Source organism: Hipposideros armiger, unplaced genomic scaffold, assembly GCF_001890085.2.
Source record: "Hipposideros armiger isolate ML-2016 unplaced genomic scaffold, ASM189008v1 scaffold_2, whole genome shotgun sequence".
Lineage (NCBI taxonomy): Eukaryota > Metazoa > Chordata > Mammalia > Chiroptera > Hipposideridae > Hipposideros > Hipposideros armiger.
The window spans coordinates 117,188-127,776 of NW_017731352.1; the positions used below are offsets into that span (position 1 = coordinate 117,188).

Sequence of the window (10,589 nt, forward strand, 5' to 3'; positions counted from 1 at the left end):
TTTATCTCCATTGTTAAAAGTAATAACTGATTGTCATTTCCACTCATTTTAATGCTTATTTGGTACTAGAGTGCATTAAATTCCATTTGCAGCTAATTCTATTGAACACTGTGCTTTGAGGGCTAATTATTGATCTCTTTAAGATAAGGACAAAAATAAAGAAAAAATGTATTTATTGGGCAGACCACATCCTGCTGCTAGTTCATAAATGAAAATCACTGGTCACAAAGGAACGCGGGTAAGAGAATATAAACATCTCAGTAATCATAATACTTATTACTGGGAAAGCAGTCTTAGACTCAGGGCACACAGATGATGGTAGATCAGTTGTAACACCTTTTAACTCAAAGGACACCACACTTTATTAGTTGACAACCCTTAAAGTTTAGCTGTAGCTTCAGAATCAGTTGTGCTAATGTTGATATACATCTAGATTTGTTGTAGTATATTTCTACCTAGGAATTTCTTATTCTCACATTCTATCTGCAAGACCAAGTTTCAGAAGTAGTTGCCATCCATTCTTTTTTTTTACGAGAAATTCATCGTGATTAAAATTTATTGTGCTATATATAGAAAAAGTCTCTTAAAAGCAGAAAGTAGAGCAAACTTAGGCTTCCTGTCTTTGAGTTCATACAATTAGTCCAGAAACTGGATCTTAAATGGCGCAAGGCAATTTTCATAGTTTGAAGAGACAAAACTGTAAACCCAGTTTATCACGTTCTTATAAATCTTTCAGAAACATGTGAGGAAATGTGAGGACCACTGTGAATCGAACAATAATTATAAAATTAGGAACAAAAGAATCAGACAGAACAAAGCCTTTTTTTTCTTTTTCTTCCTCCCTTCTTTTTTAGGATTCTAAATCACATACAAAACATTTGTTCTGCTCCAGCTCTTTGTGAACTAATTGGCTCTCCTGGAGGGATAGGTAATTGTACCTGACTACACAAGCTGTCCCGAAGCTCCCTTGGAAAGCTCCAGTAAGCTTCTAGTGTTAGCAGCCATCAAGGATTTCACAGGTCAGGCATCGGATCGATACAGCTAAAAGCAGCAGGGACTGTAATGTCGACAGCAGGTTTCAGAAAGCGCTGCAAGTGCCAGTTTGTTCCTCTTCATGCAGAAGCTCAAGACAGCTTAATTAACCCTTGGAAAATACAATTTATCCAGAGGCTCGGCAGGTCCCTACCAGGCCTTATTGGTGAACTGATAGGAGAGATACTGTAGCTGGCAGCGCTGAATTCCCATTTCCCCCTGTAATGCTGTTTCAGTTAGGATGCAAAGAAAACATGATTTTCGGTGGATGTGTTCATCCTGTCCTGAAGAGCATGTGATAGGAGTCAGCTTTAGAGGGGGGTTTGTTAGAACTCACGTGTGGCTTCAGCAGGAACAAGGCTGAGCCAAGGCATTGATCATCTGAGTCCTGGGGTGAGGAATTGGGTGTGTTTGCATGTATGTGTGCATGGGTGTGTGGGAGAGAGAATAAGATGAGTGTGTGTGAGTTAGGAGTGTGTGTGTGTGTGTATGTGTGTAAGGTGTGTGGCAGGGGGTGGGAAAAGCAAAGGTTTATTTTACTTTATCACTGATCTAAATGCTTCTGTTTCCTCATTTAAAGATATCCTGTTAGTTGTCTATATTTTGTTTCTATCATATCACACAACCAAGAAAACCACAAATCTATCTATTTTTTACATGCTGCAATTACTTCATCTGGAAAGACAAAACACCTGCTTGGGGTACCAATCAGGAAAAACTTCATTTGTCCCGTGTTACATGCAAACCTTCATCTCCCTTGTTGCCCACCACGCCATGGGTCCTTTCTCCTACCGCAGTTCTTCCATGCTGAGGCAAGCTGCCAGAGAGACATCAGTAAAGCCAACCAGATACAGAAAATATTTTAAGTTAGTGGGGCTTGAGGAATTGTGGCCACATGAATGGTCTTGAGCGTTCACTTAAATTGATTGTATCTACTTGTATTTGCAGTCACATTCACATTCGCCACATTTTTAAAATTTGTGTCATTTCCATTAATTCATAGAAAAGTGTTTTCCTAGGTTCCTATCTATGGTCATTCATTAGTGAGCATTCATGGTGTTCAGGTTTTAGAACTGTGAACTCTTGCACGGATGCAGAGTGGATAGATGCCGTCTCCTTTCTACTGGCTCATTTTCATATATGATCAGCAAAGAAGACTGAAGTGGAAGAAATAAAATTAAATGTAGACTAAATGTGCATAGGGTGGATCAGGAACCAGCCACAATCGCTAAAATAATGTATAACAAATGTAATGCACACAGCGTAAAACAATTGCATCAGATGCAAGACGAGGGTCCTGTCCACCTCTTTCATCGCCTGTCTTTCTCCCCAGAGGTACATCATGTAACAATTTCTGTTACTGGCTCTTTTATTGGGTATCAGCATGCATCTATTCAACAAATGAATACTGAGCAGTTACTATGTTCCAGGTATGTTTTTAGGCCCAATTGATAAGGTAACTAAAAGAAAGAATAAAACAGGCATTACATCAAAGAGTTTACTTACTAATGTGAGTAGGCAAAAGACAACCAAACAAAAACATATATAATATATCATTAGTGACTATAAAGAAACATTGGACAGAGTAAGAATATAGATAGTGTAGTTTCTATCATTATCATTCCTCCTAGCATAGCCAGGCAGGTTTCTCTAAAAAGGTGACATTTGAGGAAAATTTGAAAGAGAAGGGTAGTGTTCCAAGTATCTATCTGGAGGAATAGCTGTCTAAACCAAGGCAGCATGCGCAAAGGCCCTGAGGTTGGAGCATGCTTGTCCTGACCACAGATGAGCAAGGATGACTTTGTGGTTGAAGTTATGTGAGCATAAGGGAATAAGGTAGGACATTAAGTTATAGATATGGTCAAGGGCCATACCATGTAAGGCTCTATAGGTCTTTCCATGGGTCACATAGCTAGTAATTGTAGAGTTAGGGTTGAACACAAGAATACCTGCATGGTTTCTAACCACCAGGCTGTACCGAATCCTTCAAATTGGAGTTTCATTTTACACATGATTTGTGGCCATCTGTGCTCTCTCCTTTCTGCACATACCCCCTTACTCTGATTAATCAAGAGTTGACTATAATTCCAAATTAACAGACTTATTAACTGATCAGCAAGGGTGGCCTTAACTCGAAAATAGTTACCAATGCTTTCTAGTTGCATGTAGAGAACAGTGAGAGAGGCTTAATCAAGAATTACATATGTGTCTTCCGGTGAGACTTCCAAAAGCCTGAATGCATAATCAGTCCTTGACTAGGGACACTGCAAAGGACCTCAGAGATTAACTAATCAACTCTCTTCATACTAGAGACGAGCAAAGGGAGACCAAGGGTGATTAATATTTTCCTTTTCAAATTCAGAAAAGGGCAGTCTCAAGGAGATGATCACTGACCCTGGAACTGTGGTCTTCCTCCTCGCTGTCCTGTGTGGGCCTCGCTCACCTTCTCTTCCCTTCTGACCAACTCTGCCCCAATCCTCTCCTCCAACCTCCAGGTATGATATTGTCTTAATCACATTATAAATTTTGAAATTGTCTTATAGCAGGATATAAAAAAAAGGATAAATGAGATCTCTAAACCTTATTTTCATTTTACTGTCATTGTTTTATTCTGGAAAAAAATTCACTGGAGTAGCTAACAAACAAAAGGATACTTTTACACGTGTGAATTTCACTTTATTTGTAAGTCCTTGTGCTATGAAGTTCAACAAAATGGCTGAAAAGCAAATGGGAGAAAAGGTGAGGTGGTGTGTGCCTGGAGACATAGCAGAAATGTTAATCAGGTGACCCGTTTGCCACACGGTGTTGAGCAAGTCACCCATGCTAAGCCCTCACGTGCAATTGAGAGTTTGAATAGATAATCTCAAAGTCTCTCTCAGCATTAGAGGTTTTAGATTTATGGCATCAAAGAATCAGTACCTAGCTGTCATAACTTGTCCCCAAAAGCCACATGCCATTCCTATGCTGCTGAGATTTCTGTACATTTCATACAGCCACCATTCCAATTGTGGCATGCACTCCTAATTAGCACTTTATTAAAGCTCAGCTCATGTCTGTAGTCCATTATTCAAGAAAACTTAAAAGGAATCAGAATTTGTGTGCTATTCATTCCCTCTCAAAAGCATGTTTCCAAGATGTATTTAGGCAATAGTGCTTTTCTACAGCATAATTGCATCCTAATGTAAAAACTACAAATATATTTCTTTTTGCATGTTAGAAAATCCTTAAATGACCTCATATTTTAGCATCATTATATAATACACAAAGGAAGATGCATCTTATGTGAACTTGTACACATAAATAGGATTTTTTAAAATTCTTAACACATAACCGTATGCTCCAAGCTTTTTATGGATTATGAAAGAACAGAGAACTAATATACTAACTGAAGTTGGAGAATTTCTCAACATTATCTGAATTTCTATGGCATCTACTCCATTTCATCACACATTCAAATGTCACTACTGCTAACGGTGTCCTCAAAGTATTTATATGTTGACTACATTTGAACGAGATTTTTTATATTTTCTTTTTTACAACAAATCAATGCTAATATGTCTGAATCACAAAGATGAGAAAATGTCAGATTTATTGACAGATGTTACATATTCACATTATAGTTATTGCAGTGTTTTTATGATCAAACTGGAAATAGCAGAATTAGCAAATACATCTGTTTGTTTAATGGCATTCCCAATACAGTTTTTGTGCTCTAAGACCTATTTAAACTATCATGATACCGTCTAAAACAGCCACCCCTATCTTTCTTCAGTTTTTACATGGCTTCATTATTTTTTCATAAGCTTATCACTATCTAAAATTATGCTACAAATACATATATATATCTATACTTGTTTACTGTCACTAGAATGTGAGTTCCATGAATGTGGAAAGCTTAACTGTCTAATCACTGTATTTCTGGCACGTACAAAAGTGTTGAGCACATAGTAGGTGCAAAGTACACATTTGTTGAGTAAACAAATGAACTTTTTTTATGTGTTTGTAAACACATACACAAAACATTAAGTTGATACATTATGCACATACCCAATAATAAGTATATAGTTTTTTTGACATTCAACTATTTCTAAAGCTGACAATGACACCAATGCAACAAATGCAGAAAGATGAGGTCAGCTATTTACAAAGTCATCTTAAAGAGATTGAAGACCTCCACCGCTAAGAGTGAGACCTGAAGATATTTATCTGACCAGCCTCATTCCCAAAATGCTTTAATGAGGAAATAGCTAAATCTGTTATAATAATACATCCAAGAAAAATGGTGTATAGAAAGCAGTAGAAATATAGGAAACAGGAACCAGAAATTCCACAGTTGGCAATGGACCAGTCGACAGTGCATAGAAACCAGAGCAATTAGGGCACAAGAGAAGTAAGATGGAGCGGTTTTCCAAACCTCATGCACTACCATCCTCCTTTGCTCTGATTCCAACCTTACAGAGTAGTCTTCTGACTTTGAACTGGCTTCTTGATGAGGGGAAAGGGTCTTCCCTGTTTAGCAGATACTAGCATTACCTTCTCTAGAAAGTGCATCTCTCATAATTAATGAACTGTGTCTCTAGTTTAGACATAACTTCACACATGAGACACTCCCCCACTCTGAGTATATGACAACATCCATTTGGTGAGATTCTAAGGCTATCAATAGATCCAGACTCTGGGCTGATGTGATCCATCATAGAGGCCCTGTTACAACTGTGACCACACCAGCCTTCATCTGGCTGCACCCCTACTGTGATATAGGAATGGATTAATTTAATGTAAAGTACATTTCATGTAAAGTGCATATGCACTGTAGTTATAGATTATAGGTTGTAGTTGTATTTTAGATTCTTACCAATACTTTCAGTTTTTCACTCCTTTTTAACTATTCCGAAGTTATTTTGAGCTAACGGATATAGATTCAGCAGCTTGAAAATCTGTCAGAAAACAACCTCAGCCTCATACAGGATGACAAAGAGTAAACCTGTTACCACTCCACAGATGCCAAAAATAGACAACAAGACTAATTGTATCAGAATAAGATGGTTTATTACAGAAGGTGCATCATCATACTACCACAGGTTCCCCTTGTCCCTCAAGTCTCATGGGCATCACGATGGACCAGATGAATGCTCTGACACAATGGGTTGGGTTGCAGCTGAGGAAAGTAAGTTCAAGGACTCAGTACCTTTTGTAGCAAGCAACAAGCAAGCTAGGATCTCTATATGACCAGCTACAGAATTTGTTCAATATAATGAGACACAAATAAGAAGGAAGTAAGTAGGAAGGTAATAAATTATATGGAGGAGAGGTTGCACCCTCTAAGGCAGTGGTTCTCAACCTTCCTAATGTGGCGACCCCTTAATACAGTTCCTCATGTTGTGGTGACCCCCAACCATAAAATTATTTTCATTGCTACTCTATAACTAATTTTGCTACTGTTATGAATCGTAATGTAAATATCTTTTTGTTTTCCGATGATCTTAGGCGACCCCTGTGAAAGGGTCATTTGACCCCCAAAGGGGTCACGACCCACAGGTTGAGAACCACTGCTCTAAGGACTGCCTTCTGGTTTAGTTTACTTGGCATATGTCCAGTTCTAAAGTTAAAATTTTCTCTTCTAAATATAATTGTCTATAGTTCTTTCACAGTGACACTCCCATGGGATTCTGTAAGTTGCTTCTTCCATTATCTAATCAAATAATTATAGAGAGTAAATGTACAAAAGATTTTCAGAGAAAATAAGGCAAAACAATCAAAGTTGAATACTTCTTGAGACTGAAAAACAAAAGCAAAATAATAAAACAAGAATAATGTTATCAATGCAGTGGAATTATTTTTAAGACAAAATTACTAGTTTATGGGGATGTTTTCAAGGAAGAAAACCTATCTTTCAAGAAATTATGGAAATATTAAATGTGTACCAACAGTAATAAAAAGAATGACCAGAAAAAATCATTCAACTAAGTTTTTACTTAGGCCCATGGAATGATTTAGTGGTCAACCAGATAATAATGGAGGTCTAGGGAGAAGGATCAGCATGTGTGTAATCAGCAGGAGGTAGCCTTGTGAAAATGTTGCATTTGAGAGAAATTTATTAGGTATCTATTTTTAGAATCCAGGAACCATATATTCATCCTAGATAAATATATCCTTGATCCTTCTGATATAAATGGTAATCTCATAGTGTTTGTGTTGTTCTAACACATCAAAGGGCTAAGCCAACAACTTATGTGCATGTTATTTTAATATTCAGTTCTAATTTAATAAACTTTAGAAGGAAAAAATATTATTTTCCTTTCTCAATCTCAGCTTCTAAAGCTTTCTAGTAAATCAAATAAAAATATTTTTAAAAACAGTTAAAATATGATAAGTGAAGCAGTTGATATAGGGGAAAGGAGACTGACTTACATTCTAGCATTCACTCATACCACCAGGGTTGGTGGACTTAAGTAAATATCCTTCCAGAATCTCAGGAATTTATCTATAAAAGAAGGAGATGATTAGATATTTGTGCAGTGATTTTCAGGTCTAAAATTTTATTATTAACTTTATATAAACAAACAGAAATACTTCAGTTAGGAGAAACATCAGGATTTAGGATATTCAGAATAAATGTTCACTAACCCACTATTTTTAATACATACAAAATAGAAAATTCACTTGAATCATAAGTGAACATCTGAAAGTTTCTGAATATCACAGGGAAATACCAGGATAGCATTTGTGAAAAATAGAACATATTCCAAATTGGAATAAATGTGTCTTTACTTCTTCAATACACGTTACAGCCTTCTGAGATGGTAATATTATATTTCTCACAATTAATCAAGTTTCTAATTTATTAGGAGTATGTTGTTGCAAGAATCCAAGGAGTTAACCAATCTAAATGCCTCTCCCACACACCTCCTTGGTACCCAACTACTGTTTTTACAGAGAATAAAGAAGGGGAATCCCTTTTCCAAGCACCAAATAGATCAGTATAACTGCCAGGGATTCATTTCCTGGAATGAAGTGGTGTTAGAAGTGGCCTGTAAGTGGCCATCAGTTCCAGGAAGATGTTTCCATCCCTTTCAAAGAGAAAATATCCCCTGTGACAGGAAAAGCCTTAGGAATGGAGCACACTCAGTGATGTGGTCTTCTACTCATCATAAAAGATAAAAGATTTCCTCATTTACTCCAAAAGTTGCTTCCTCTTCTTCAAAGATGATAAATTGAGCTGTGAGGACAATGAAAAAAATTCCATTTTCACTTCAGGAAAACAGAAAGTTGAAATAGAGTTGATGGCAAAAATAAGATAAGGAATGGGATGCCCAGCTACCTTATCCTCCCCTTCCAAAAAAATAATAATAAATAAAATAAAGAAAAAAAACCTGAATGCATAGAATTACAATAACTCTTTGTTCTGTTGGTTTCACAACTTCAAGTTCATTTTGTTTTGTTTGCTTTCCCCCAGCTACTACTTTGGCAGTCCTTTAGCACTGCTTAAATTCTGTAGCAATCAGCCTTTGATCAATATGTTAGAAAGTAAAAAAGAAAGTAAGGATTTGACCTGTAATGGACTAAAAGGAAACTTAGGAAAAATTCACCCATTCTCAACATTCCATAACAGGGGGCAAGACATGTATTTAATTCAACAGTGAACCAGAAAACAACAAATACAAGGCTTAAAATGTAACACAAAAGAAGGGAAGGAATGTCCTAGAATGTTAGAGAACATTATCTCTCCACAGGAAGAGCCTGCCATGATGGGATAAATTATAGATGAGAAGAGATTAAGTAATAAACAAACATTGAGATGACAAGGAAAAAATTATAAGAAGAAATTGCTCCCAAGTAAAACTGCAGTAGCCAAATCTCAGACACATCAAGAGCCTACTTGAAGCTGCAGAAAATATGAGTCAGTGTACAGAACAGATGTGAAAAGTAGTCTTTTTATGTTGAAGGAAAAGATAAAGCAGTGTAAATCACGAGAGGAAGTAAATAATTATAAAATAACAAATATGCAAACTATAAATTATAAGGATAAAAGCAAATTGAAACAGAGTTAAGTAATAAAGATGCAGTTGAAACAAGCATTCTCACCTAAAAACATTTTGAATCTAGAAATTGAGGGGCTTACCATGACTGGGGAAAAATAAGTGAAAGAGATACTTACCTAGACATATTCTGATGAAATGCTTGATTCTTAAGTATAAATCTCACACTGAAAAAGAACACAGCTAAATTGGTCTCAGAACGCCAGAAGAAAATGAACATTTATAGTGCTTTGAGAGGACAGTTATGATTTAAGGATTTTATACCCAATCAAGCTGTTGTTATTATGTGAATGCCATTTTAAGATGAGCAATGTATCAGAAAATATACCATTTTGTACTTTTTCCACACACACAAAAAAACACTTTTTTTGAAAATGTACCCCAGGTTGCCAAAAGATAAATCAAAATTAAAAACTGAATAATGAGGGGGAAAATGGCAGATTTGGCTGGCAATGAGCATTAATAATGGCTAAAAATCTAGAAATGGCCCCAAACAATATTGTCCTGTTGGAAAACAATGACTTTATGGAATGGTAAAAATATTCTAGGTTTCAAAATGGGTCCCATAGTGGAATTTGGGGAAATTCTGCATAATATAACTTCCTATAGATAACTCCCCATGCTTACAATGATATTAGTCTCTCTTACAATGTCTTTACGTAAAGGTATCAGTGTAATTGTGCTTATTTCTGAATTGTCTTTGGCCAATAAGAACTTCTTCAAGTTGGTTCTTAAGTTCTGTTTTATATAACTCCCTTGCTTTCTGTTATGACACAGTATTCCATGCTTATCTTGTATTTTTCCTGACTCAGACCTCGATTCAGTCATTTGTATAAGGAGCCTTGGTTTGTTCACTGGGACTTGGTTCTTAGTGGCCACACTTTGGGCATTGTGAATGCTCATTATTATTGGGTTAGTCATTGCTTCTAGGCATTTCAGTAAACAAATCTAGGAAATATGTTAGTTTACTTGGTTTTTTGGTTTGTTTTAGGATAAAATACATTATGCCATGGTTTTGATATTTCTAACTTAAATTTAGAGTTACAGAGTTTTAATTTTCTTAATCTTATATCCACATCTCTTCCCTCTTATACCAAAACTTTTAGTTCCTGATGACATTAATGTACTTATTTGCTTGTAACAGTAACAGACAAACAGGACCTAGATTACTCAAAACAATTTAATATTTTTCTGTCATTTTGGTCTTTCGGATATAAAACACTAAGAAAGTTCCTCAATTTACTATATGTTAAAGCCTCTTGCATTAATTCTTTCTTTGTGTCATTATGCCACCAATTCAATACAGTGCTAGATTCATTTGTTTCATTTTAATTTTGTTTTTAACTTTTTGCATTTTTTCATTTTGATTTGATTTTTTTTTAAGTCCTTTTTTTTTTAAAGATTTTTATTGGGGAATTGGGGGAAGGGGAACAGACAAGTTGTTGTCTTTTTGTTCTTCAGTCTAGTTGTGGAGGATGTTGCTTCACTGGCCCAAGTTGGCATCATCATTACGCTCTT

At 36.1% G+C, this 10,589-nt stretch overlaps 1 long non-coding RNA gene across 1 annotated transcript; it reads right to left on the reverse strand.

Moving 5' to 3' along the window:
• Window positions 1-6,092: 6,092 nt before the first annotated feature.
• LOC109379531 (uncharacterized) lies at window positions 6,093-9,265 on the reverse strand. Its single transcript, XR_002123223.1, has 3 exons — window positions 9,191-9,265; window positions 7,444-7,516; window positions 6,093-6,190 (listed from the first exon to the last, which is right to left on the reverse strand). It is a non-coding gene; the product is annotated as an uncharacterized LOC109379531 (long non-coding RNA).
• Window positions 9,266-10,589: the final 1,324 nt, after the last annotated feature.